A 27,434-nucleotide genomic window follows, 5' to 3' on the forward strand; every position below is an offset into this window, starting at 1 on the left:
TAATTATGCAAAAGGAAAAAGGTTATTTTATTTAGATGCAATGCTGGACTGAGGCATATGCTTTCCAGCAGCACACATTGCACACCAACAACAATACTATGCTGAGAATAACATGCAGGCAAAAATACTCCTAAATGCAATTTACAGTACAGTTCAGTGAGATTGGTACTTCATCAGCTGCAGCTAAAACCCAGCGTAAAAGGTGGGAAAATACATGCTAAGAAACTTAATTAACTGAGTCAACTGTTAAATCCATGCTTCAGTTTTATCACCACAGCATCAACTACAAAACCAAAAATCCTCTTCACTTTTCCAAGACACCGGTCATAAGTCCCGGCTGAAATCCCTTTCTCTTGGCTTTACACTAACTCCCCTGCTAGGAGAAAGTAATTACAACTGCAGGAACAGGGCTGAGAAGTACAAAGCCCACTGTGTCAGGAATTGTATCCCACCAACAGCTCTCAAACATGCTCCCAACAGACATGGATTTAGACAAATAAACACAGGTTTTAGGCCAATCTTACAAAACTCTTGTTTCATTAACTATGGGAGTTCCCAACGCATTCAGAGAGGGAAAACTATCTTCTCCCTTCAGCAGGAAGACAGGCATAAGTCTTTACCTAAGTGCATTTGTATGTCAGATTGAGTGAACAATCTCCTTCCCACCTGAACCTTACCCAAATCCATGTCAGCCAGGATTGCTTCTGGCTGGACAACTGCCCACCTCTCTAAAGCTGGGACAGGGCAGTCACAAACTCTGAACTGGGTTAAATGGGCAAGAAGATTGTGGCACTGGAGTATCCCCTATGAATTCTGTTGCTTTCTAGGATGACACAAGTCCTAGGTTTTGTTTAACTCCCACCAGAGTAATGCAGAAGAGATCCCACTGCTGCCTTCATCATCCTGTGAAATCCTGGCAATGGGGCTAACTCATCCACTCTGCCCAGCAGTGGTGCTGATTTACATTCAGCCTGAAGTTCCAGGAAATGGGAAGAATGCCAGTGCCATGCAGAAGAAAAAAATGGTGAAGGTACAAAAAAAAGCCCTCCAAAACAAAACAAAGAAATTCCTGCCATAAACTAGACCCAACTAAGAGCAACATACACACAGGAGATGCGTTAATGAATTTATGTTCCAAAGTTAGTGTGAAATGCAAGACCAGTTTGACTCAGAACCAAACTCTGAATTTCAGGACAAACACAGATCTATTCTGAGGTACAGAAACATCAAGACATACCAAAGGACTGCTGCAAAACAGTTTACTTTGTCCTAAGTCAATATTTATGGCAAAGTTTAGACATTCAGTGGCCCAGACAGAGGAGTTAGAAGCAATACAGAAGACCACAGGGAAGGCCCAGCTGAGGCTATTAATAAAGACAGAAAAAAAGAAAGCAAGCAGAGATGGCCCAGATCAGGGAGAAGCTGAATGTTGAGCCAGGGAGGTCTGCAGAGATGAAGCGCAGCTGGACTCCTGTGTCCTTTGCACAGAGCCGTGGCCAGGCCTCAGTGGACCCCTGAGGCTGAGCTAGACCAACCAGAGAAACTCAGAGATTTTCCTGAGGCATTTCACCCTTGGGAAGGCTACAGATCCAGACCTCCCCAAACCACAGTGACTTATGCACTGTGTTCCTCAGGATTTGCACCTCCAAGTTGACATCAGCCTTGCTGAACATAGTGCTGAACGTTTCTTATGCGGAAAAAGCAAGGTGAGGGAGGAGGGTATCTTGCAGTGTTGGACCATGCAGTGTGCAGAAGGAAAAGGTTTGTGATGCACACTTGTTCATCAACGTGGGGGTTTCTACAATGCCCACACAATGCAATGGGGCTGAACCCTAACTGCTAGATAGCACTAATGATACACTTGCTTGCAGTGTGAAGTGACCTACTGTCCCCATGCACCACACAAAGCTCCAAGGAGGATGCACTCTGTGGTGGACAAAAGCAAAAGGCAGAGGTCAGGCTGTGCAGCCTGACATTATCTTTGTCCAGGGATGTGCTTCTAGGGTGGACCAAGTTTCCCTGCAGGTGAGAGCCACTCTCCCTTCTCCTTCCCCCACCACTGACCCCCAAGGAGCTGTGGATGCTAAGACTTTCAGGATTTGGCTTAAGGGCTCTTTTTCAAAAACATGCTACCTAACAATAATGGTAGACTTTTTACTTCTTACGCAGCCATTTACTTTAACAAAATCTGGTATCCTGCAAAACAAACATGATTTACTGGTTTTAGTTCTGCACTGGAAATGAAGGGGTAACTGGTACCCAATTCCCTGCCTTCTCACAGACACACATGTCATGAGAAATCACTTCCTTGGCAAAAACAGGGCTGGTGAGGGGCAATGTCCCCAGAAGAGGAACAGACCCTTGGTGCAGAGATGGAGGATCAGGGTGAGAACTTGGCAATGTCCAAGGGGGCAGGGGGACATACAATTTATTCATTAAAAAAATAACCTAGTGAATTATTTCAAGTTTATATATCACTCAAGAGTGCAATTTCATTTGGAAGTTCCCTTGGGCCTCTCTACAGGTGTTCACAGCTGTAGTACAGCCATCAAGAATAAAACAGAACTGCTTTTTATGGATAATTTGCTTAGAAGAGGGGCTATTTAATTATGACAGGCCTGGAAATTAAGACCAACATCCTGCAATTGGCTTAATGCCAGCAGACAGTGCTCATCTAGCTGATTTCCAGATCAAGATATCAACTCCCTCTTTCCCAAAAAGCATCTTAAGGTCTGAGCATCTCTGTTGTGAATAGAATACTTCCTACAGCCTGCAGGTAACAAACAGGGAGCTGCATGCAGGGCATAGCGCCACAGTTTTGTGGCCCTCACATACAGCACTGTCATTCATCTCACAGGCCACTGATCACCATCCTAAGCATCTCTTACATGTCTTCTTTGGTTTTGAAACAGCAGGTACCAAATCAACCTTTCAATTAAATTCACTGTAGCTTGACAAAGAGACCTTCAATGAAGACAAGTGGGTTTTTTTCAGGAGAACAATTTTTTTGTTTAGAAGGATGTTTAGCAGTACAGAGTCATTACACCTCTGCCCAAAACCTTCTCTGTATCATTTGTTATCTTTGCAAGTGTATCAAAGGGTGATGTTGGTGGAGTTTATGATTTTTCCCCTCCTTAGAAGTTGCATCCAGCTGTGATTTTGCTTTCTGAAGCGGTCATCCTTGACTTTGAAGTGACCCTTTGTTCTGGGCTGGTTCCACTCCCAACCTCACTTGAAAAGATGAGCCTTTTTTTGAATGTACAGTCAGTAGTCCTGCGGCATAATGCAGTCCTAATAACATAAAACAATATAAATTATTCCGGAAATGTTACCTGGTAATACCTAACCACCTTCAAGATGAGGAAACTTGAATCTGAATGAATATAGATTAGCTTTGTTCTGCTCACACCTAGCTCCTCTCACCCCTGCTTTAGCTCTGGTTTTTCTGATAAGAAACACTGAGCTGCAAGTCCCAGCCACTCAGACCCTGGGTAGGAAATGGCTTCACCCCAAGGCTTTGGGTATCTCCATGTTTTGGCTGGAGCTGAGGTCTTTGAGAGTGGTGGGAAGCAAGGACACACCTAGGTAGCCTAGCAGGGTGGACCCTGGGCCAGGGGCCACATCCTTGGGTGAATCCTGTCCCACTGAAGTTGATGGCAAAGCTCCCACCAACTTCAATAGTCCAACTGCTACTGGTACTCGTGTTTTATTTATAATTATGTTTATTACTTTTGTTCCCTATCCAACTTTTTGTGTCTTGACTCTATTGTATTTTCAAATAAAGTAAGATATTCTTCCTCCTTTTATCTAATGGTTAACATACCTATTATATCAGGTTGATAGATTTCCTTCCCCATTCTTCAAAACAAACCCATAATAAAATAAGCAATCTGCCATGTGGTTGACAGAAAAAAGTAAACTATAATAAACATCTGTCCAGCTAAACATAGAACACCATGTGTAAAACTAAGCTGACAGAGCACCATTTTACATAAGCAATACTATGACTTCCTCAACAATTACAAGTTGTTTCAACTTCTGAAACGCTGCTCCTTACCTATTTCAAGGCATTGCTGTTCCTGAGAATTTTCTTCTCCAATTTGCAGAAGAGCATAAAACTAAAGCTGATTACACAGAACAAGGAGTTTTCTACTAAGCAAAGAACAAAACCTAAGCCTAAGCTTGCTGCATGTCCAGCAAAGTCCCCAGACATCTCCTTGGAAGACGAGTGAGCAGAAATCCTCATTCAACATCGTCCCACATGTATATGCTTATTCCATTTGAAACACGTGGAAATGTCTACTGCCATCAGTACCCTTCTCTCACAGCAAAGTCATGTACTGTGGACAATCTAACATTTGTTGAAGACCAAAAGGATGCTGAGGAAAAATATCCCCCATATAGCTGTATAATCACTGCTACAAGTCTGCAGAACAAAGAGCTTGTGGAACAAGGAGCTTGTGCTTCCACCAGCATATTTGACAACATGGAAAGGTTTTCACCCTATATTTTTAGTTTAAACATGGTCCCTGAACAAGTGTGTAGTGATGATGCCAACCAGTTGATCAACACATAGGTAACAAACCCTTTGGGAACCCTTTCCAAAAGGCTGATTTTGCTGCTTCCGTCCCCAAGGCAGCATCATTCACACAAAAGTCCTATACAGGAAAAGAGGTGGAAAACATCAATTCCTACTACTGCTGTTAGCATTACAGGTATTTTTGGGGTGTCAGATTCAACTGCAGACTCCTAAATGCAAATGGTCATAATGTAAGTGACCAACTAGAACTCCTGAATGTTTTCTAAAGCATCATTCAGGAAACAAAGTCACCAAGGCACATCAGTCCTGGGTGTCATCCATTCCAGTATAAAGCAGGAATTGTGTCAGATATGTCCTTCCAAAATGTCTTGCCATGAAAGTCTCCAATGTTTTATGTTACTCTGCAACAAGCAACAGCGTAGAGAAAAGATGGCTGCAGAAGATGCTGAGCTTTTGCAACAGATATTTGAGCACCTATCTCTAGATTTTCAGAAGCAGAAGCAAAGGATGTGGCATTAGACCCTAAGTTTCATCTGGCTGTCCCCTTATCAGGCGTGCTGGAGAAGGCAGGCAGTTTAGAGAAGACGTGCTTGGGACAAGTGCTGAGGACCAACTCAGAGACTTTGACTGTAGCCATTTGCAGATGCAGCCAGCAGCAAAGACAGCAGTGAAAGCAAAGGCATGACCAAGCATTATGCAAAGCTGGAAGTTATCTCACTATAGCAGCAGCAATGGCAAGGAGTCCAAGTCAAAAGCCACCAGAGTAGCTGCAATTCTTTGCATTTGTTTCATTGTGCATGAAGAGATGTTGTCCTGCTGAAGTATTTTAACCAGAAAAGGAAGGTATTGTCTATGTGCTGTTAAATTGTTCCCTTCTTGATTATCATAATTTTTTCTTCTTTTTCATATGTGTGCAAACATATGCATATATCTCAATATACATTAATCTAGATTACATCAGTGTGTGTATATATATATACATATATGGACATTAATGTTATATTCTTTACCAATTTTGTCATTAAAAATCAAGATCAGCCACTAGCAAAGCATTCACTACTCAAAGGAAGGGAGCCATGCACTTAAATATAAATGACACATTAAACAAAGACACAGGCACACACAGGTGTGGGTGCGCCTTGTACACAAAACCCAATCTTACTCACCTGCTTAAAGGCACACTGCCTGTCTGAAGGGGATCATATTACTCTCCTTTGTTGAGCAGATCCTTTAACACCAGGAGGGAGATGGTGCTGGGGGACCAGCCCAATGTCACAGATGGCTGGGCATGCTGCAGGTTTCTGTTCCTCAGACTCCTGAGTATTACGAACATTTTCAAAGTAGCATTGCTCACTCCTTTCCAGGTGTCTCATAAACCTAGAGGATTTATTCCATTGGAAAAAGGGCAGTGAGGTGCTCTTTATAATCCCTATACCACCCACTTACCAGTAATCAATTACTGAAAGGTGACCACCAAGTCCCATTGGACATGAAGAAGGTGCTCAATTACTGCCTTGGGAGAACATCAGGGTGCTGCAGCTCACCCACCTGCTTTCCAAATTGTCACGGCTCTGACTGTACCAAGGTCAGAAAATCCTCTCATCCCAGGACAACTTCCAAGATGGCAAAGACCATCCCTTTCCACAAGTTCAGAGAGGAATTCTCAACTTCCCCAAAATTTCAAAGCAGGCAAACTTCAGTGTTTTTTCTCAGTATCTGCAGAAAAGTTGATTTGGGTTATCTGTGACGATACACAAAATCCATTTTGAAATGAACAGTCATTTTTGACCAAAATAAAGGAGGGAGGTTCCTGCTGTGGAAGTCATGAGCAGAGTACTTCAAACACTCAGAATTCAAGCTTCAAAGTCTCCAAAATGGAAATTGTGATGCCCTTTCTTCTGCACAAAGCTCCAGCTGTGATTATCAACAAATGTGGCAACACAGTAAGCCATTCACCAGGGAAAAGGTTGGATAGGCATTAATTCCCCTACTGCAGAAACACTCACCATACAACGCTTAATTTGCAGTGGGGAATTTGATGTTACAATCACTTTCCAACTGCAGGCACAATGAAAGGTTGGGATAGGATTCAATACAAGATCACCACCACCCAAGTGTTGCAAAAACAGGTTAGAGAAATACCTTTTAGACTCACACTGGATATAGTGCACCCTGCCTCAAAGCAGGGAAAACTCAGGTGCAGCCAGACATGTTTGTTTTGGCAGGGTTAAATCATTAAACCAGATCTTCCTCTCCCCAGACTACTGCCTATCATCCCACAGCTGTACCTGTAACCACCTGGGCAATCATGCTGAAAACAGCACCACTGAAACAAACTCAACACTGTGACTAGAGCTGACCGGATGGCAAGCTACCACAGATAGCAGCCAGGGCAGAGGAGAGGGATGCGACACTTTCCAGGATGGATTCCCATCTGAGAAGCACCATCCAGTGAAAGGTGTCTTCAGTGCCCTCAGCCCTTTTAGCCCACACCTCAAATTTCAGCTGGTCAGGATACTATCAGTTCAAAACAGCACCCAGATGTTTTGAGGAGGACAGCACCACATTTGCCATCCACAGCTCCTCAGAGATAAAAAGTTAAGGAAATGTCTTCCTGCCTAGCCAATAAAGGGCATCACACTTCTCTAATTACATGAAGCACTATTTTCTGATGAAAAAGCATCTAACTGAAAAGTCTCCCACCAGCTCTAGTACAGTCTCATCAAATAGTTCCTCAGCATGACTTCAAATTACACCTTGCAAGAAAATTTCTTGATTTAACTCCCTCAATTGATCATAACACCAAAGGGGATCTCCACTGATAATTAAACTTCCCAAATGAAAGCCTGAGACACGCTGGCAGGAATTCACCTGAAACAACCCATCGCCCATAATCTGCCAGGGACTCAGCCTTGGTATTGAGCAGAAAAAAATTAATGCTCTGGGAAACAATATTTAATAAGTGAGCTTCTATTTCCTTAAACCCAGATAAAATGAAGACAGATCTTTGCTTAGCCAAAAGTCCTGGTCGTGTCATTCAGCATACAGCAGTTGTGGTCCTTGGACAACATTGCTCGGAAGAAGGTGGGAAATGTCCTTAGGGGATAAGGAAGTAAGTTAGACAGCAACAGAAGTTGGTCTGTTATTAAAACAATAGTGGAGAAACAAACAAAACATTAAGAGCCCCAACCTTCATGCAGAACAAAAAGTATCCTGCACAGACACGGGACACATCTAATCATACTGACAGAAGAAAGGAAGGAGAAGGCTTCCCCAAACACCGTTATTTCACAAAGACGAAGGGCACAGCTGAATTGAGATTTTCAGGTGCAGAAAACAAGCAGATCAAAGTGGGTATAAATAATTGGATTTTGCTATGTCCCTGAGCAGTGGGGAGCAGGTGGAGGCCAGCAGGTAGGTCATGGTGAGCAGTGGCAGCTCCAGCTGGAGGCAGGGCCATGAGGCAGCAGCAGACCCTGGTCACCCTTGCCAAGCAAGCCATGAGCATCCTGCCTGAGTGATGGGCTGGATTATGGACCTGTGGCCACTCCTATGGATCAGCATGTCTGCAGGTCAGATGTTTCTTGAACAGGCACACTCCCAGCACTGCTGCACCAATTAAAAAACTGTCCCAATTAACAAAACGCTGTCTCAATAAAAACTTCCTCCATTACCAAAAAGAGTACTGAATTGAAGCAAAAGGTCCCTTTACTGGGAAAGCAGGAGTTGTTTTTGTGAATGAGGTGGAAGTGTTTGAAGAGCTTTTTCAAAGGAAACACTCCGTAACAAACCTCAAAAGAACTGCTCACACAAGGCAGAACACAGCGTGTGCTGGACCCACACTCGTTCAGGGAGGAAGTGGAACAGGAATTTTAAGTGGTCAAGTCATGGGGCTCCCTGTGCCTTATGCCAAGGTGGTTGCAGGCTTCTGAGAAAGGTTTTGCTCTCCCTGGGTAACCGTGTATGCAAATTAAGCATTCAGAGTCAGGATGGATGGGGCTTTGAGTAACCCCATGGCAGGTGGATTGGACTGCATGGAACTTCAAACGTTTCTTCCAATCCAAACCATTCTAGGATTCTATGAAAATTCAAATTATGCTACATCACTCCTTTAGGCTTCTGCAATCAAAACAAAGCAATTAGAATTCATTTTTGTTAATTTAGTTTTTCCAACGATTTGCAGGCCATTCAAGGGCTTGCCCCATGCAGCATTCCAAGTGAGATCTATCAGCCCTGCACCCTGGTGTGGCTGTTGGAGAGTGACTCAACACAGTGGAAGAATTAAGAAAAACTTCCATTTTCTGAAGAAACCAAAGTTAGTTTCTAAATGAACACACAAGCTGAATTTAAAAATATATTACGACCTTCTGAGGGCACTTGCATGACTACAGACCTAATACTAAAGCATTTTGCAAGTATGATTTGCACCATACAGAAGAGAAGCTGACTGTGAAAGGAGCTAAAATGTTTGCTTTTAGATTCAGTATTCCCACATTCCAGACATGATTCAAGGGCTGGGGAGGGATCAGCTCCTTCCAAGCACCACATGCTCATCATTGCAGGCACAGACAAGCACTTCACACCCCTTGGCTGCTGTGTGCAGACACATCCTCTCCTGCAGCAGAGAGGCTGCTGCCCATCTGCAGTTTCAGGGGTGGCTCTTCCAAGTAATTCCCACTGTAAAATTCTTCAGAAAAGCCTTCCCCTGAGAGACAGTGCCCTGATGCATACTGGAATGATGCAGCAATGACTGAATCCTACCATCTGATCCAACTAGTACTGCCCATTGACCAGACACACCCCACTGACCAGGGTCGCTCAGTGCTGAAGGAAACAAGAAGTGCACGACTTGGATGGGCCACTGATGCCTCAGCTGCCTTGAACAGCATGAGAAGCTCCCACACGAGGAAGCCTAAATGAGGCAGTCTGGGTAGCCCAATCCAAGGCAGAGAAGCATGCTGAGCACCAATGGTGTGGCCACATCCCCACTGTAACTGGGATATGGCAATGTTCCAACTTATTGGGCAGTAAATGACTCCCTTTCTCTGCCAGTCCATGACATGAGCCTCACCAGGGACCGTCGTTTTGTGATGGGAATTGGTTGTGCAGGTCAGTCGCAGAGCCTGGCTGCCAGGACTACAGGATATGCCTACATCAGTGTAGCCTAGACATACACCCACAGAAAAATGAGAGCAGAAGATGGTGCAAGGAGGTGGAGCAAAGGAGATAAAGCATGGGGCTATATGGAAAAAAATTCAGTCTCAGAAGTGTTTTGCAAATTATCCTACAAGCCATCACTGCAAAGACTTCACAGCTCCTAAAGTGATGGGTTTACAACAAAATGCCTCAGAAAACTGCATCTGTTTTAGGCATTTAAGTCCAAAGTAAGTACAGAGCATGGCAAATCATACAAGCATGATGTTTGATTAGTATGTCAGTGGGGTAACCAAACATTCCTATTTTCACACACAGATATCAGAACCTAGTTTTGATATATTCTACTTAAATAAATCTCATCAGAAAAGAGCTAAAACACTGATGTGGAATTAAATTTCACAGTGAGGAAGGTGTGGAGGATTTTTGCTTTGGGTAAATACTCTTTTCTTAGGCACAAGTTCACCATTCAGCTCTCTCCTGCTCTGGGACAGGAGAGCTGTTGTTTAAGAAGAGTTTTGCCTCCACCTAATCCAAACATTCAAGGCTGCTGATGGGGAAGAACTGGGGAAAAGAGGCATCCAAACACAGCCCAATTCATATTTATCTCAGAACATCTATCAAAACTATAACAAAAGGCTTCCCACTCCTGTGTCGGATGAGAGCAAGACTTGCTGAAGTTTGTGGGATTTTAACGGGTTTTTTTTCCCTCAAAAAGCAAAGATGACACTGACCAGCCAAACTGTGAGCCAGACCACAAGCCACACATTTCAGATCTCACTGCTGACAATGCCATGCAGAGGGATCCTGCACCACCTCAACACAGGACTCCACACTGGGCAGCCCCAAGAGGGATTTGAGCAGAAAGCTGCTGCATGTAATCATTGAAGGAGCAGGGACAATGCAGAAATACCAGGAGGTAAGAAATGCAAAAAGTTGACAGACTTGGCCTGAGCCTAGCCATGAGGTCACTGCAAAATACACTGCAGATTCAGCCCCCTGGTTTGCACAAGGAGAAGCATTACCTTGTAGCCACTCTTAACAGTTTATTTTGCCATCTGTGTGGCAGAAAGCCAGGTCTTACAACCCACATCTCTCCATGAAGAGAGCTAGTTCTAGCTCCCTTGGAAGCACAAGTCAACTTACAGAAGTAATTCACTCCTGTGAGCAAAAAACCAGATGTGTCATCTACTTTTTATTCAACCCCATCAGCGTTGTAGTTATCTAATCTGTAGGCTAAAATCTTACTCAGATTTCTGAATTTACTGAAATAAGTAATAGCCACCTGCACCTCCCTACTCTTCATGCAGAAGCCTGGTCTGCTCCAAAAAATGCTCCTGCAATCCAGTGACAGAGAAGTGAAGCCACGCAGCACACAGTCCTGTCAAGGGAAGTTACACTGCTCTCCTTAAAAATAATTGTGTCCCTATCACCAAAATACAGTGTTTGGAGTAAGTGTGCTCTTTTTATTGGCAGAAAAATTACTAATATCATCCAGTCTAACTTTTTATAACATTATTATATTTTTCCACATCATCATTCTGGCATCAAAGGAAATCATTCCTAATTATGTTTATGGGACTGGGGGAATACACAGAGAGACCTAGATATGACAGTCTAGGAGAAGTATGGTGAAATGCATAATGCAACACCTCTCAGAACATGTACAGCGATGTCTGTCCCCATGTCACTTACCTAGAACAAGAAACTTCGAAGTATAATAAGTTCTGCTGCTGCAAGGTGCTTTAAGTGACAGCAAGAAGGAAACAAACTGGCTGTAAATATTCTGCTTAGCTCCACTCAGCTGGGACTTGCAAAAGAAAATAGGTGGGTTTAAAGCAAGGTAAGTGAAACAAATGGTAATTACCATTTTCACCCCAAGGGTCTGAACAGGAGCATGAAAAGCAAAGCACTGCTGTTGTGTTTTTGATGGTGCTCTACACCATGCTGTTCTGCTCTCCAGGTATTTCCTGTGAAGGAAAAAACAGGTTCAAAAGTTCTCTAACATCTGTGACCATTTATCTGGAGCAGCCAAAGTACAGCAGTGTGGTTTCATCACTGATACAAGTTTCTTTGGGGGTCATCCTTGTGTTTCTTCACATGCCAACCAGGTTATGAGGGGCAGGATTCCTCTTGATTAGCTTCAGCCTGCTCCAGAGCAGACACAGGGACTTAGGGCATCATCTCACCCCCCTCTGTAACCAGCAGGCTAAGACAGGCACCTCCAGGCATAAACTTACCCCTTGGAGGAGAGATGGGAGCTATGGCCCTCCAGAGTTACTTGCTTTCCCTAGCTACTGCAGGGCTCTAGCAAACATCTACAAAAACTCCACCAGACTAATGCTCAAGACAGGGACTGCACGTGGACCCAGCTGAAGGAAAAAACACCTCAATGAATTTTGACAGGTCTTTCTGTGGACAGTTAATAATAAGGATGTGAAAGTCTCTGAATAGTCTTAGGGGTTTTAACAACTCAGACATGCACTTCTCTCACAAGAGCAACAACTCCTCCTTACATTTGCTTTCCTCAAAAATAATAGTGTTTTCTGGAGAAACACTTGGATTTCAGGACTGTCCAAGCACTGATCCTAGAGCTTCCAGAGCAAAGCATAAACATTTTGCTTCTGCTCTTCTCCAGTTACTTAGCTGTTACACTTTTCACTGTATTGCTTGTGTTGGTACTTTTCCTGAACTATAAAGCTGCTAGAAGCCAAATTTCTGTTCCCATCTCACAGAAGTTCTCACTTCCAAAATCCCAACAAACACCTATTGTTTTTCTCCTCCAAGATGTAGCACCTCCACCCTAATCCATCTATCCAGCGCCTTCATTTTGCTCGCAGTGCCAGAACATTTTGCTCCTTTTTTCCAGCCAACTGCACAGCCAGACATTAGGTCGTGTCTAATGTACCTGTACTCAGCACAGACAGACATACAATGGTACAGCACTTCTGCACTTCAAACCTAGATCAGCCCAGTGCTGTATTCTTCTCAATGGCCTCCTCTCAGCTTTTGGAAGCTATAAGCACATAAACCAGCCTGTCCCTGCAACCTGAGACAAAGAGTAAGTCTTCAAATCACATATGTTACAGGTCACCCTGTTTTGTGAACTTTTTGGAGAGAGAAGAACAAAGTGGCATGCAGCAGCATCCTTTCTTGGGCAGTATCTCACATGGGTCATCAACCAGCTGTCAGGCAGTGTGCAACCCCAAGGAAAATTTCATCAGCAACCTAATGATAAAAGACTATATTCTGGTTACCTGAGATAACTAATCCCCTCTGGAATATTTTCTAAAGATACAACAAATTATTTAGTTTGTTAACTGAAACTGCTTTATAAAAGAGTTACTTCAACAAAACAACCCTAGTTCTAAAAATTCAACAATGCATTTTTCCAATAGTTTAAGAATTTGTCACCTGACAAAAGCAAGCTACTGTTCAGTTTAAGGAAACAGTTCATTTATCAAATCACAGTAATTTCTTGTTCAGTGCATTTACTCCTGCTGCATAACTATCCCAATAAACCTCCTACATCAGCATTCCCAAATGAAGCTATGACTAGCATTAACAATGGACTGATTTTGCTATGGTTTGAAGCTTGTACTTTTTTTCCCCCCCCTTCCTTTCTTATTTTCCAGGATTGGTTTGGCTTACTGACTCCAGATTTCACAGTAAACAGTCTGGGGCAGCAGATTCTTTGGAAGCATGTTCTCCCAAGCCCTGATGTCAGAATGCTTTACCCATAAAATTAAAAGGGGATTTTGCATGGCATCTCTTTTATAGCAACAAAAAGTGGCACTACACCACAACCCACAAATACCCACCAAACTCAAGGCAAACTCACCTTTGGTTTAATCAAGCCACCGAACCAACATGGCCCACTGCCAACACATAGAGCAGCACAGTTACCAGTGCAGACTTGTTTCCTTACAGCTCCAAGTGCATCATCTGCAGCCGTAAATGTACCCACATGCCTGATACCACCATTGCCTTTCACCTCCCAGACATCATCCTCACTGCTCTGTGGGCTGAGCTCTCTGTGCAGCATCCCAGACCACTTCACTCAAACACTGCTAACCAGAGTTACAAATATTTTCTAGAGAAACACCATACTATTTGCTTTGCCAGCTGAAACTTCAATGATATAACCTAGCTGCTAACTCATGTTAGCAAAGACCTACCAGTGAAGCAGCCTGTGCTTCCCAGCCTCGAGGTGACACAAATCTGAAGAGAGCTCTCCTAGATGTATCAGGCAGAAAACTGAAGCAGCAATTGCCTCTGCAGCTGGGATGCCAGTGAGCAGCTGCCAGCAGCAAACTCTTCAGTAGGCACAACTGCAGCCACAGACAATGTGCATGCACACTACAGCTCATTCTTCTCAGTCGTATTAAAATACCTGGTAGTCTCTTGCAGTCAGGTCCACACACATCCACGTGAATCATGGCACACACTTTCTCTTTGACAGAACGTGTTTCAGGAATAAGTAAATTATCTGGTATGGGGCATTTTAAACTGCTTACCTGAATCAAAACTGGGGATAAACCCTAGTTAAACAAAAAGCTCATTGACATTATACGTTTTTAAACTCCACATTGGCTTATAATAAACTTTGTGCAATGGATGACTCAAAAAGGCACTAAATTTCAATAAAACATAGCTTGCTCAGTAAATAAGGGTCGTAATTAAAAGCAAGTCCTCAAAAGCAAGATATTAAGTGAAATCCTCATCCTTGTAATTAAAAAATTAAATGGGCCACTAAGATCTACAAGGAAAGATACAAATGAATTACAAGGATGCAGAAAATAAGGCAAAAGTGAATTGGGAAATTTGTACAGCTCAGGAAAGCCTGCTAAGATATTTCACTGCTAATCTTGTGAAAAGGAACCCAAGAGTTACTCCTCATCTCAGAAAGGGGCAGGAGAAAGAAGAATGTAAGAAAATATGATGCTAAACACTACCATTAAGTAGACTAATAAATTTAATGTTTCCGACAATATAGCAATCACATGGATCTCTCAGAAAAAGGGTCAAGACATGGCACAGAAGGCACTAAGGAACTGGTATGATTTACAGAAAAATTGAAGGAGGGATCCTGTGTTGCTGTGAAATAAAGTTTTCTGAACTGCTTTTCACTTGAATAGGAAAAAACAAAAACAACAAGACCAAAAACAAAACCAAACAGAAACTGAAAAATTATACCTAGAACCAAACATCTCACAGTATTCTATTTTGGAAACTCTGAAGTCAGGCACTTCTGATACCATTCACAGGATTTATGATCCACCACCTTGGTGATCTCCGGCAGCATCAGGGACCCTGGCAACAGCAGCAGCTGCCAGTCGACTCACCATCGAGGGCAGGCGGCTCCAGCCAGTGCTGCCAGGGCAAGAGGCATTAGATTTCTACAAACCACAACAGGAAGGTGGGAGCCCCAGCTCCTGATTCCTGATACCCCCGAACTGCCCAGGAACCACAGGCAATAGTCAAGAGTCCTGCAACAAGTGGGCCCGTCACATGGCAAGTGATAGCCCTCATGTTTTGTTTGACCATCAGACTCAGTTACGCCTTTTTCTTTCCCTTTCTTTTTCTTTTTTTTTCTTTTTTTGTTTCCAGTAGGTTTTAGTAGCCAGTAACGTTGCAACAACTGCACTAAGGAGGAAGTGCCCAAGTACCAAAACAATCCCACCCTTATGGCAGAACTGTCATACCTTTTTCCAAAGTCCTTGGGGTTTCCAAGAACCTCAAAAGTTTCTTGAGATAAACACTTAGACCATTCATGCCTTCTTTTATGCTCAGTGGAAAGCAGATGAGTACATGAGCACGTCAGGTCACAACTCATTTATTTAAGTGTACTGGGTTGAGGTGAATCACACCCCAGGAATGTCCAACCCTCCCCTGGCTGAACACCTTGGACATGGATGAGTACATATACCCAGATGAATGCCACCTTCAACACCATTCAGCACATGGCCGATTTCCAATGATTTTGACCCTGGGATGATGAAGGATGGGGCTATAACAGGTAATGAAAAAACCCCTAGGATACTGCCAAACAGACAGAGCACCCACCCTGGGTTACTAACTATGGGTCAGTATTGACACAGCTGACCCCAACCAGCTCTGCCTGAAGCACTGAAATAGCTCTCCACACCACACAGCCTCACAGTGCTGATGGTCAGTAGCACCAGTTTCTTCACATACAGTGTTAAGTCAACAGGACTTCTTAGCTCACCCTTCAGCAGAGGCAAAGGGGCTGTGTCGCATCCCCATATGCCTCTGTCACCAGGATGGCACAGCCAATAAATCTCACCAGGATCAAGCCAGCATCTACCCAGCACATCTGCAGACAAAGTAACTCACACTCTTTTCCTCCTGACCCACTCTACACCGATGCTTTTGGCATCACAGATATGGGTCAAGAGAAGATAATTAAACTTACCACTTTGTTTTCTACTCACTTAGAGCTGGGATACAATTGGAAGCGACATTTCTGAAAGGCTATCAAAGTCTCATTAACCTGTCCTCAAGGTTGAGGAGCTTGCTAGAGCAAGGGTGAACTAAAGGTAGCGGAGGCAATAATTGCAATAAGACCCCTGCCCTCTTTCACTCGAACCATATTTCTCCCTCTTTTCTTTCCCAGCTGCTTTTTCTTCTTTTCCCACCACTCCTTTTTTCCCTTCCACTCACATACACTAGGCCATCAACTGTGCTCAACACCAGGCAGATTGGCACTTGCTCCTGTCATCTCAGATTCATGCTCTTAAGGTTGGAAAAGGACTCCAAGATCACCATATCCCACCATTTACCGTGTCACACAACTTAAAGCAGAGACACAGAGCTCAGGCCCACCACCATGAGAATGAACGTTACCTGCCATCTGGCAAGAGATTACACAGGAAAAAGGAGGAAAAAAAAAAAAAAAAAAAGGGGAAAAAGAAGGAAAAAAAAAAAAAAAAGAGGGAGTGACAAATCTTTCAACAGTACACCTTGGAACTGGTTTCTCCAGTAACTGGTTAAAGAGTTACTAGCTTCCTCTTCCCTGAGTCAGTTGCTTCCGCTTAGAAAAAATATGGCAAGAATATACTCCAGGAGGAGTCAAGAGCATATTGCGTCTCACCCACACAACTGAGCTGCTTGAATTAGAAGCCTAGTAGGCCTCAGACTTCTGTTACAGCCCACTCCAACAAAGAAGTGCCTTCTGAACACACCTCCTCACTGTTAAGCACAGCCCTACAAGCAGCAAGGCTCAAAACTTTACAAATACCACCAAAGTGGCGTAAGTCGGGGACTAAACACCCATTAGTTCCCCTGCTCAAGAAAAGGCTTTATTTCGAAGCCAATGTGACCATCTAAAGAACGCATGTGATGGAGCACAGTCGAGGTCTGTCCCTGTCAAATCGTTCAAAATGCAACATACTCAAAATACTTGAATGCTAAGTAAATGTCAAGACTTGTAGCAATGCATGAGCTTGCTCCTGTTTTGTGCCAGGGCCAGGACTTGCAGCTATGGAGTCTGCGCCATTACACAGTCCCTCCTCTTTTGCATTAGATGGAAAGCTTGTCCAAAAACATGTTAGTTGGCTGCTGAAGGTAACAGAAGTCCACAGAGTACCTGACAGGTAAATTTGCACCTGTTCTTTCCAAGTTTTCATTGTATTTGCCTCTAACTTGGAGACAGCAGACACTCAAGCATCAGCGAGTGACTGAAGGGCTTCAAGAGGCATTGCTGTCCCACTGCAGAGGGTCCCACATGACACCGGCATTGCCATGTGTGACCACATCTTCACCACTTGTCCCCATGGCTTAGCAGAGTCCACAGAGGTGGGAAAAGGGAGGCAGGGTAGGATACCGCTAGTTCTGCTGATGTTGGACTACACGTTGAAGTTGTTGCTCGAGCACAAAGTAACAGCTGCAAATGACCACAGGGAACATGCTAACTCATGAACCTTCAGCACCATTATCATCTCAGCTTTCCTGCCCATATCTGCAGCCTCTCTAGAGCTGCAACTGCCTTTCTGTCTTGACTCTATACAGCACCTACAAAAACACCACCTTGCTCCAAAACTAAGGTTTCCAGCAGCTGACACTAGAACCAACTACCAATTCCATATGTAGTCTCAATCTTCCTCTCCAGCCTTAGCTGCATATAAATTTCCTCTTAATAATTTTTAGTAAGTTCCCCTTGCTCCACCCCATCTGCCACACACATTCACACATACATATGCAAAAAAAGATGAGAGGCACCTGTCAGCCAGGACAGCTGCCTGCAAAACGCTGACAAACCAAATGGAGACAAGTCCCTGTCCTGATCACAGGAGTTGGTTCGGGAGCAGCAGACTGCAGGAACTCCTGGGGTACGGGGCTAGCTCGAGCACTATGAGCCCTATGGTCGATACTGGCATTTTTGGTAAATTCTCAGTCTCTTTTGCAGTTTGACGAAGGAAGCCAAGCACAGCATGGCAGTCTCTCGGGAGCTACCCTGGACATAGAAAGGCCGTCAAGGACGGCTTCTCCTTAGCACCTGGGCCTTCACCTCCAGCACAGCACGTTCCCTGCGCCGCAGAGAAGACAAGCAAAAAAAAAGGGGTTAGTTCGGGAGCAGGCACACACGGATGCATGCTCCCCAGCTCCGCGCTGGCCCTCTCCATCCCTGGCAGTTCCCTGGGGACACTCGCTCCGGCAGCGCCAAGAAAGGCCCTTCCCGCCAGCATTGTGGGGACGGCAGAGCGGCTGCGACCCGACCCGGCAGCCCGGGCTGAGGTCAGGCGAGGGGACGGGAGAGCTCCCGGAGGGGACCGCCCGGGGGCCACAGCAGGCCCTGAACGCGCACGCTGCGCCCGCCGCAAGATGGACGCGCCGCTACGGCCCCCGCCCGCTCAGCCTCAGACTCACCCAGCCGGGGGGCTCGGGCAAGCGGCGAGGAAGCACAGCGACAACCCCCACCTCCCCGCTGCCGCTTTAGATCTCCTACGCGGGTCCGCCCCAATGAATGGGAGGTGCTGTTCCACGTGGGAAGAGCCCCACGTGGTGCAGGGATGGGCTAGTAGCGGGGGGATGAGGGGGAGGGGCTGATGGGTGCGCAAGCGAGCTCGCAAGGCAGGTGGAGGTTACCTGCGCGGGGCAGAAAGGGGCTTCCCAGGCCGGCTATCTGCCGCTCATTTGGCGTGGACTAAAAAGCTACTCGGTTTTTCTTTTCCTCCTCATGCTCCCTGGGAGTGAGAACTGAGGGCCTGGATTGTACTGAATCATCCATTCAGCTGTAGTGCACACCATGCTCTGACAGCTGCTGGCTTCTGCAGAACACGGTTGAGCAAGAGATGCCGGCATGAAATTGATGCAGTGGATAATCATAGAATCAATCAAGAGACTGTTAAGGGTTTGGAATGGACCTTAAAGATCATCCGGTCCTAAACTCTCCTGCTGTGGACAGGGACACCTCCCACTTGACCAGGTTGCTCAAAGCATTAGTCAATCTGTCCTTGAACACTGCCAGGGTTGGGGCATCCACAGCCTCCCTGGGCAACCTCTTCCAGTGTCTTGCCACCCTCACAGTAAAAAACTTCTTCCTATTATCTAACCTAAACTTCCCCCCTTTTCAATTTTTACCCATTACTTCTTCTTCTATCACTACAGTTCCTGACAAAGAGTCCCCTTCCAGCTCCCCTGTAGGCCCCCCTAAGATACTGGAAGGCTGCCGTGAGGTCTCCACACAACCTTTTCTCCAGACTGAACAGCCCCTGATAAGGACAGTAGAACAGCATTTCACTCCCTTGATAAGGGACAACATTTGACTTCTTACCAGGGACAGTAGAACAGAACAGCACAGCCTTGGAGAAATAAATAAAGGATGTAACTTAGGCAAACAGAAGTCATGCAAAACGCAAGCAGGATGCCAGCTCAGCTCTGCAAGGCTGAAAAGTAGAAGTTAAGCAAAACAATGACACTGCACTTAATCAAAATCGGGAGTTAAAGATCAGTCCCCTGAACAGGACACTGGATGTTGAAGACAAACCCCAAAGAACCATGGAAGGACTTTGATAAGGGGTGTGACTATGTTAAATGAAGTCCAGGAAGGGGGGATAGCTAATGAATAAGTAATCAGTGTTTATGATAAAAACTGTACACCTGACACTTGGGGCATTGATTAGAGGAAATATCCTCCAAGTGACCAGCATGCTATAATAAAGAATGCCTGCTATCTAGTACTCAGAACCGTGCTAGAAAGTTTCTAGCCATCTGATTTCAGTATCACCCCAACTCTCTCCATCTGTCTTCACAGGAGAGGTGTCCCAGTCCTCTAACCAACTTTGTGGGCATCCTTTGGACTTGCTCCAACAGTTCCATGTCCTTTTTATGCTGGGGACACCAGAACTCCAGGCGGGGTCTGACAAGAGCAGAGTAGAGGGGGAGGATCACCCTCAGCCTGCTGGCCATGCTGCTTTTGGTGCAGCCCAGGATCCAATGATGGTGGACACTGGTGGACTTGAATTAGGCTTTTGACATAACTTCCCATGAAGCACAATACTCCCAATCAGGAAAATACACTGTTGATGAAACTGTCATGGCTCTCCCCAAAACTGGGGCAAACAGCCCAAAAGAGCTGTGGATGTTGGAAGGAGAACAGCATGGGGTCTGTGCCAGGCTTGGCAAGATCCCATTTCCACTACCATTCCTAAGAGACCATTATGGGGAAATTGTCCAGTGCACTGCAGGATGAGAAAGCATCTGAACATGAATCTTGAAGAAACTCCAAAAATAAAGTGGAATTCTAGAAAGGAGGAGAGTGATAGTTAAGGAAAGAAACCAAATAAGCAGTGAAGAACATTTGGCTGAGCAACAATTCAAATTGCATCGGAGGAGGTTTAGATTGGATATTAAAAAAAACTTCTTCACAAAAGGGTTGTGAAGCATTGGAACAGGCAGCCCAGGGAAGCGGGGGAGTCACTATCCCTGAAGATATTTAAAAGATGTGTAGGGACACTGAGGGACATGGCTTAGTGGTAGACTTGGCAGCACTGGGTTGATGGTTGGGCTTTATGATCTGAGAGGTCTTTTGCAACCTAAATGACTCTGATTAGAAAGAGATCAGGAAATCACAGTGGATCCCAAAAGTCATGTGAAACTGCTGCATGGGACTATATGGTACTAATGAAATAAAAAATACTACCAAAAAGAACAGTATCTTTCTAGTAGAGCACCTTACTTGAAACATATGTAGGATGTAGAAAGTAATTATGAACCAATAGTGCTGAAATTGGAGTACTGTGCTTATTTTGACATTTAACCATAAAGAAATCCATCCACTTGGTGGAATCCTGAAAAAAATAAGTAGGAACCCCATTCATTAAAGAAAAAAGTAAGGAATTGTTTTTCTTTTCCAGAACAAAAGTAGAGCAATAGAACAATCCTGCAGTGATTAAGAGGCAAAAGTATAAACAGTAAGGAAAGAAACTGTTGAATGCCAATTACAGCTGCACCATGCCCATTAACAGTTACCCATTGGAGAGACTGGAGGACATTTTGGGGGTAAGCATTCACAAAAACCCCTAAAACAATGTTTTACTGCTGTGTTTCTTCATCAGCTTCTCCATGTGAAAACAACAGCTATACCTGTCATGTTGCCATCTGCTTCTGCCTGTCACTGCTATAGAGCCCTGGTTCAACTCCTGTGTTATTAATAGATGTAGATGCATAAATAAGGGGAGTTGTGGTCTGAGATAAAGGCTCCTAAAATTGCTCTGGAAAAAAAGCCCCTCTTTTATGCCAAGCTGAAGTACCCAAGAACACCAAGTACCAATTAATAGGAAAAAAACCCCAACCAAACATTTCTGAAATTTCTCCTTTTTTTGCTAGAATTAAACTCCGTATTCAAAAATCATTTGCTGCACCTTAATCCTTCCTTGCTCTTTAATTAAGCAGCTGGTCAGCCTGTCCTAGTTAATTTTAATCTGTGGAACCCAGGAGTAGCATTATTCTCTTCTATCCTGGGCCTCATTTTGTTTCTTTTGACCCTGCTATTTGTTGGCTTTCTTTTTCTTGCACTGGAGAAGACAATGAACAATTCATACCTACTTCCATGTCTGTGTTTTGCAGGCTTTTATACATCTTTATGAAATATATATTTAACCAGATCTTCGTTTCTAGTCTGGGAGGATCCAGTCAACTTAGTCATCCTTTTCATGGAAGTTATTTTATGCTTTTGGTCATGATCAGTGCCCTCACTGGACCTTTTGCCATCTCATTCTAAGTAAGATACCTGAAGTGAACTAGCTGGTTCATAATCTAGAAAGACCTGATCACATCCCAGCTGTCTACTGGGAATGGTCCCTGGGGCATACTATCATCCCAAACATGCCTGTGTGTTGTTCTAAGATAGTGTTTAGTTGTTACAGGCAAAAACTGTGCCAGGGTGGCACCAACATTGTGGTGCTGACTCCTTCTATACTTGTAATTTAAACAAGGTGAAGGAACACTCATGGAACTTAATCACGCTTTTGCTAAATTTTTTTGAAAGGCCTTTGGCACAGTTTTCATCCATACCAACAAACAGTATCCCAAATAATCCTTAGACACAAGAGCTGTTAGGACAAGCCTGTGGCCATTCCCTGTTTTCAAAAAAGCACCATATTTTGGAGGGTAAGAGAATTTAATAGTGTGGGTACTAACCATTCTGTTCCATAATAATTTTCTGTCTTCAGCAAGCTTAGTAGACTAACAAAAAAGCAGTCAATACAGCTGTTTGTGGAACAGTGCTTAGGGACACACCTTATGTTTAACTACCAAGCACAGATGTGGGCTGGATGTGTGAAACTAAGTGTGAGATGAATACTGCCTTGTCTACCACAAGACCATGACAGATAAGGCAGTGAGGAGGCCAGAGCTGCTTTGACTAAGCAGTTCGACATTTCCTGCAAAATTTATCAAGCCAAATGTGAAGATGTAACAAAATGTGTAAATGGGGAAATGCAGTAGCTCTCTACCAGTTTAACGAAAAAACAGTTAACTAGTGGTTAATGACCTCTAACAGTACATGACTGAGGTCACCCCCAAGATGTCCCAACAACATCTGAGTCATTTGTATCATCCCAGTCTCAGAGGCTGGACTTGTGTAACTAAAGAAGATGGGACTTGTTCTCTGTCTCTGAGGACAGGTTGCACAACACAGCTTACATCCATACAGCAAAACCTTCTTTTCCAAAACAACTCCATAGCAGGGTGGCCACCTCCAAACTGCTCACTGGGAAGAATAATCTGATGCTGTCCCATGAACTGTGTGCACGCATTTCCTGGGAGAGGGCTGTCTTGCCTAGACCATACCTGTAGCAGGAACTGTTTAACACCATGGGCAGTTGAGGACTGGTACACCATCCTAACCCCTCACCATCCTCTATTTGCTGATACAGGTGTAGCCTGTATCAGCAAATAGAGTAGCTCCAGAGAGGCTGGAGCTTTGTTGTAAACCTAGAACCAGACAAGACAGTTTTGGACAGGTGGCTTTGGCATTTCCTTATGAGCAGCTCAGACACCACACCGAGTTGTTGTAGATTTTAGCCCCCAGAACGTGACTTTCTCTCACTTACTAGGCAAAAGAATAAGACATCTTCCTCAGCATTGTACATTTTGTTCCCAGAGCTAAATTAACTTCCTGGCATCACAAGCCTGTGAACCCCCCTAGGTCTGGCCCTTGATGATCCAAAGTATGGTCCAAATACTGTGTTTGATCTCAGCCTCCTACTCTGTACACAGCAGCCCCACTTCCTCCTTTTTAAATTTTGTTTCTATTTATACAGTTAACAAACCTTTCCGCATTCATCTTCACAGATCTTTGCAAGGTCTAACTCAGCTTGACTTTTGGCATTTGGTGCTGTATTCCTACAGTTTTTGACCTTCAAAACATAGCTACATAGACTGACTGACCTCTTTATCTGTTCCCACAGACTGTTTACACCTAGCATCCTTCCTTGGACAGTCATTCATCCAGGTAACTCAGGAAAATGTCCTTGTTCATTTTCCCTTTGTTTGGCATTCTAGAAAGATTTTTCTACCTCTGATGTAAAATCTCATACACCCTCATATGCAATCCCAGAGCTTGTCAAATTTATTAACTCCAGTCACTACTTTTCTTAAATTTCTTGATGTTTTCTCTGTGGAAAAATAAACAAACAAACAAAACCCAGAAAGATCTTTTTTAACCTTTTCCCCATTCTGTTGAAATGCTACCAACACTCTGATCCAATTTTTCTTACAGTAACTAGTTCTTCTACGGCATGTTCACTACCAAAACTAAATCCCAAATACAGCCCCCTTTGCTTGTAGAGATACACAACTGTAATACCACATCCATTTATGCTTGAGTTTGCAACTCTGACTCACACTGAGCTGCTGCCCACCATGAACCCCAGATCCCTCTCTGCAGGGCTGCTCTCCAGCCACTCCTCTCCCAGTTTATACTTGTGCCTGGCATTACTTCATCCTGGGTGCAAAATCCGGCATTTGGACTTGTTAAATGTCATGCTATAAATCATAGCCCAATGTTCCAACCCATGTAGATCCCTCTGCAAAGCCCCCCATCCCTCAAGAAAGCCAAAAGCACCTCCCAGTTTGGTATCACCAGCAACCACAGTAATGGTGCACTGAACTCCTGCATCCAGATCATTGGTAAGTACAGGAACAGGACTGGCCCTAGAACTGATCCCTGAGGAGCACCGGTGGGGACTGGTCACCAGCTGGGTGTAGCCCCATTCACTACAGCCCTTTGAGCTCTGCCCTTCGAGCTCTGCCCTTCAGCCAGTCCTTCACCCAGTGCACCATGACGGTTTTATGTGCCATGTTCTTCCATACTCAGATCTTGTTTCTGTGGTCCTCTTACATTGCTCACATACACCCTTTGCACCCTCTTCACAGAATGGGTCAGGTTGGAAAGGACCACAGTAGGCCATTTGGTCCAACCTCGCTGCTCAAGCAGGGTCATCCTAGAGCACATGGCACAGGACTGCAACCAGATAGTGCTTGAATATTCTCCAGTGAGAACATCTTTTCTGCTGCTTCTCTTTTTTTCCCAGCTCAGTCGTTGCAGTAATAGAGAGCTTTTGTTATTTCTGCCTTCCTACCTGAATTAGAGACAGTCTCTTCTATAGCAGGACCAAACTGTGATGGTAGGGCTCCATGTGTATGCTCTGTACGGCAGGAACTAGTGGCCTTGCATCATTTCCAGTCTCTCTTGATAGCCAAATTCTTAACTCTCGCTCTGCCACTGGTCCAGTTGATGGTTTCTGGGCACTTGAGCAAGGTCCGGGGAAAAAAACCAGGCAAGCCACACCGCAAGCGAGCAGGCTGTGCCTGTGATCACCACTGCTAAGTGCAGCGTACATGATTAGACTGGACCATGCTGTGTTCAAAGGCGTGTTCACACCTTGAATCCCCAGGAACCGGTGAGGCAGGAACAGCCTCCCGCACGGGGATCAGCCCGGAGCCCAGCCCGAAGCCCATCCCGGGCCCATCCCGGGCCCGCGGCAGAGGCGGCGGCGGCGGCCCCGGGCCAGGCGCCGTCCTGCGGCGCCCCCGTGCGGGCGGCCGGGGCCTTGCCTCCCGTCCCGCGCTGCCGCCGCCGCCTCTCCCGTTCCCTTCCCGCGGCGGGATCGGCGGGATCGGCGGGAGCCGCCTCCAGCCCCCGCCCAGACCCCGGGGCTCAAGCCTCAGCTAACAGTGGGTGTGGCTGGGGCTTCACCCTGTCACCCGCCGGGCCAGACCCCAGGTGTGCGCACCCCTGAGGTCCCCAGGGTTTATGGGGGGCTCCTGTCACAGCAGTTACTGCCGGCTTTAAGGACCGACCTTTGCTCCCCTGGCTTGACCTCCCACCACCGAACCTTCCTCTTTCCAAGAACACACAAAGACATTTGGGCACCTAAATCCCCCGATTTCAGTAGGATGTTGGTACCTAAACATATGTGTAGGTCTTAATTTCTTTCACATTCCCCAGGCAATGTGGAATTTTTCACTGAGCTAATGGGGAAACTCCCCAAGAAACCCCCTACAAACTCTCCTTTATTGACATAAAAATAAAGTAAAGTGAAAACCCCAACCGCGTAGCTGTGGAGCACCTGTGTTCCTTAGAGGTGGTGGTTGTGTTTCTCCACCAGAGATTATGTTGCACCCACGACACAAAGCAATAAACATCTAAGTGGAAAACCATTCCCACTCAAAGACTGTGCTCTAGTGATGCTGGGGGCAGTTTGGCTGGCTTAAGTAAGATGGATGCAGTTTGCAAAGTGCTGGTGGGGCTAATGCAGTCTCCCAAGTCTTGGCCAGGTGAGACACTGAGCAGGGTGACTGCTGAGCCCTCCTGACACCTCCACTGTGAACAACACAGTGGGGCACTGGCTCAAATCAAATTATTCCAAGGATGGTTCTTACTGCCATAAGAGCAGCCTTCCTGGATGTGGCCTGGAAGAAATGCTCCTGAGGGAAAAGCATCCTCCTCCTTATTTAAAGGTTCCCAAATATGGCCTGCAAAAGAAGCCATTACTGCAGCTTTTACTTGAACCTGCTTAATTATACCAGGAAATGCCTGGACTTTGATCCTCCTCTATTTGACATATGTCCATCTTCTCCCCCACAAACTGCACACCCTTTGGAAATACTCTTTTGGTCTCCCCATTGCTCCATGAAAAGTGGGGTCATTGCCCTCCGCAGCTCCTGTTCTTGCTGACACGTAAGTGTCCTGTTTCCATCCAGGACAGAGTTAATTTTTGCAGTAGCCATGAGGAGGGGAAGCCTGGAGCTGTGTGGATGTGGCTGGGAAGTTATTCTATACCACCTAATGTCAGTTGCTCAGGGCAGTCTTCAAGGAGAAAGGGCCACCCTTGCAGGAAACTTGAAGATGACAATGAAAATGCAGCATGGAATTATGTGCGTGTGGTGACTCCTGTTTAAGCTTGCCTAATGTGGCCCATTCCTCTTTGGACATTCTTAGTGTTTTACTATCCACTCCTAGGTTCATAATATGGCTTTATTTTAATGCACATATCTTGCATGCAATTCTCTAAGACTTTATGGGTTTTGGCTGCTGTTTATGCTTTTTTTTCCAGAGGAGTAATTATGTTCCACCCCAGTTGTGGTGCCATCTAGAAATTCCCCAGCCTTTCCCTCCCACAGGTAGCCTTTAATACTTTTCTCCAGAGCAACACAGCATCCTCCAGTCTCCCAGTAAAAAACCACGTGTTTGAGGCAAAACATCTGAGTAGCAAAACCAGAGGCAGCTCTGGTCTTTGCCCTGTCCTCTGAAGACCCTTGCTGTCTCTGAAATGTAGCAGCGTGGTATTCGCTGTCTCCAACTTCCCCTACTGTGTTTCCTTTCTCAGGTTCTGGCAGAATTAAATTCAGACAGAAAATACCTAATCACCTTATGCAATGTTTTCACCCCAAACAAGCCTGGTTCTCCTGGTGTTTGGAAGCCACAGAAGTGTTATGTGAAAACTTGTCTCCATCACTGGGAAAACCCATGCCCACCACTTGGCCCGGGGCCTTGACCTTGTGCAGGGTTCACTGAGCCTGACAAGACCATTACTGTCTCTCTCACCATGGAGCCTCTGCATTCCTGCCCAGTGACACAATGACTGCAGATGTCCTGGGACTGCTGAAGCTCATGACAGAGCTCAGATCCTGCCCATCGGTGACCATGCATAGCACAGACAGGAGGAGCACCAGGCTCTCACCCTTCCCTGCAGTCACTCAGTGAGGGGCG

The 27,434-nt window shown here is 45.1% G+C and overlaps 1 protein-coding gene across 4 annotated transcripts in view; it reads right to left on the minus strand.

Annotated features, from left to right (window-relative positions):
* Positions 1–24,886, minus strand: part of LOC121673444 (high affinity cationic amino acid transporter 1-like) — a 47,585-nt gene extending 22,699 nt beyond the window's left edge. The window contains exons 1-3 of one of the 4 annotated variants that reach the window (XM_042046740.1): positions 18,584–18,607; positions 6,089–6,256; positions 5,707–5,917 (exon numbers count right to left, since the gene is read on the minus strand). The gene's annotated coding sequence lies outside the window, so the exon portion shown is untranslated. Of the gene's footprint in view, positions 1–5,706; positions 6,257–18,583; positions 18,691–24,801 lie in introns of those variants that run through there. The other 3 variants (XM_042046739.1, XM_042046741.1, XM_042046742.1) reach the window with 3 other exon arrangements.
* Positions 24,887–27,434: the final 2,548 nt, after the last annotated feature.

Source organism: Corvus kubaryi, unplaced genomic scaffold (assembly GCF_017639235.1).
Source record: "Corvus kubaryi isolate FWS band 111438036 unplaced genomic scaffold, C.kubaryi_AGA036_p1.0 65439, whole genome shotgun sequence".
NCBI classification, from domain to species: Eukaryota; Metazoa; Chordata; class Aves; order Passeriformes; family Corvidae; genus Corvus; species Corvus kubaryi.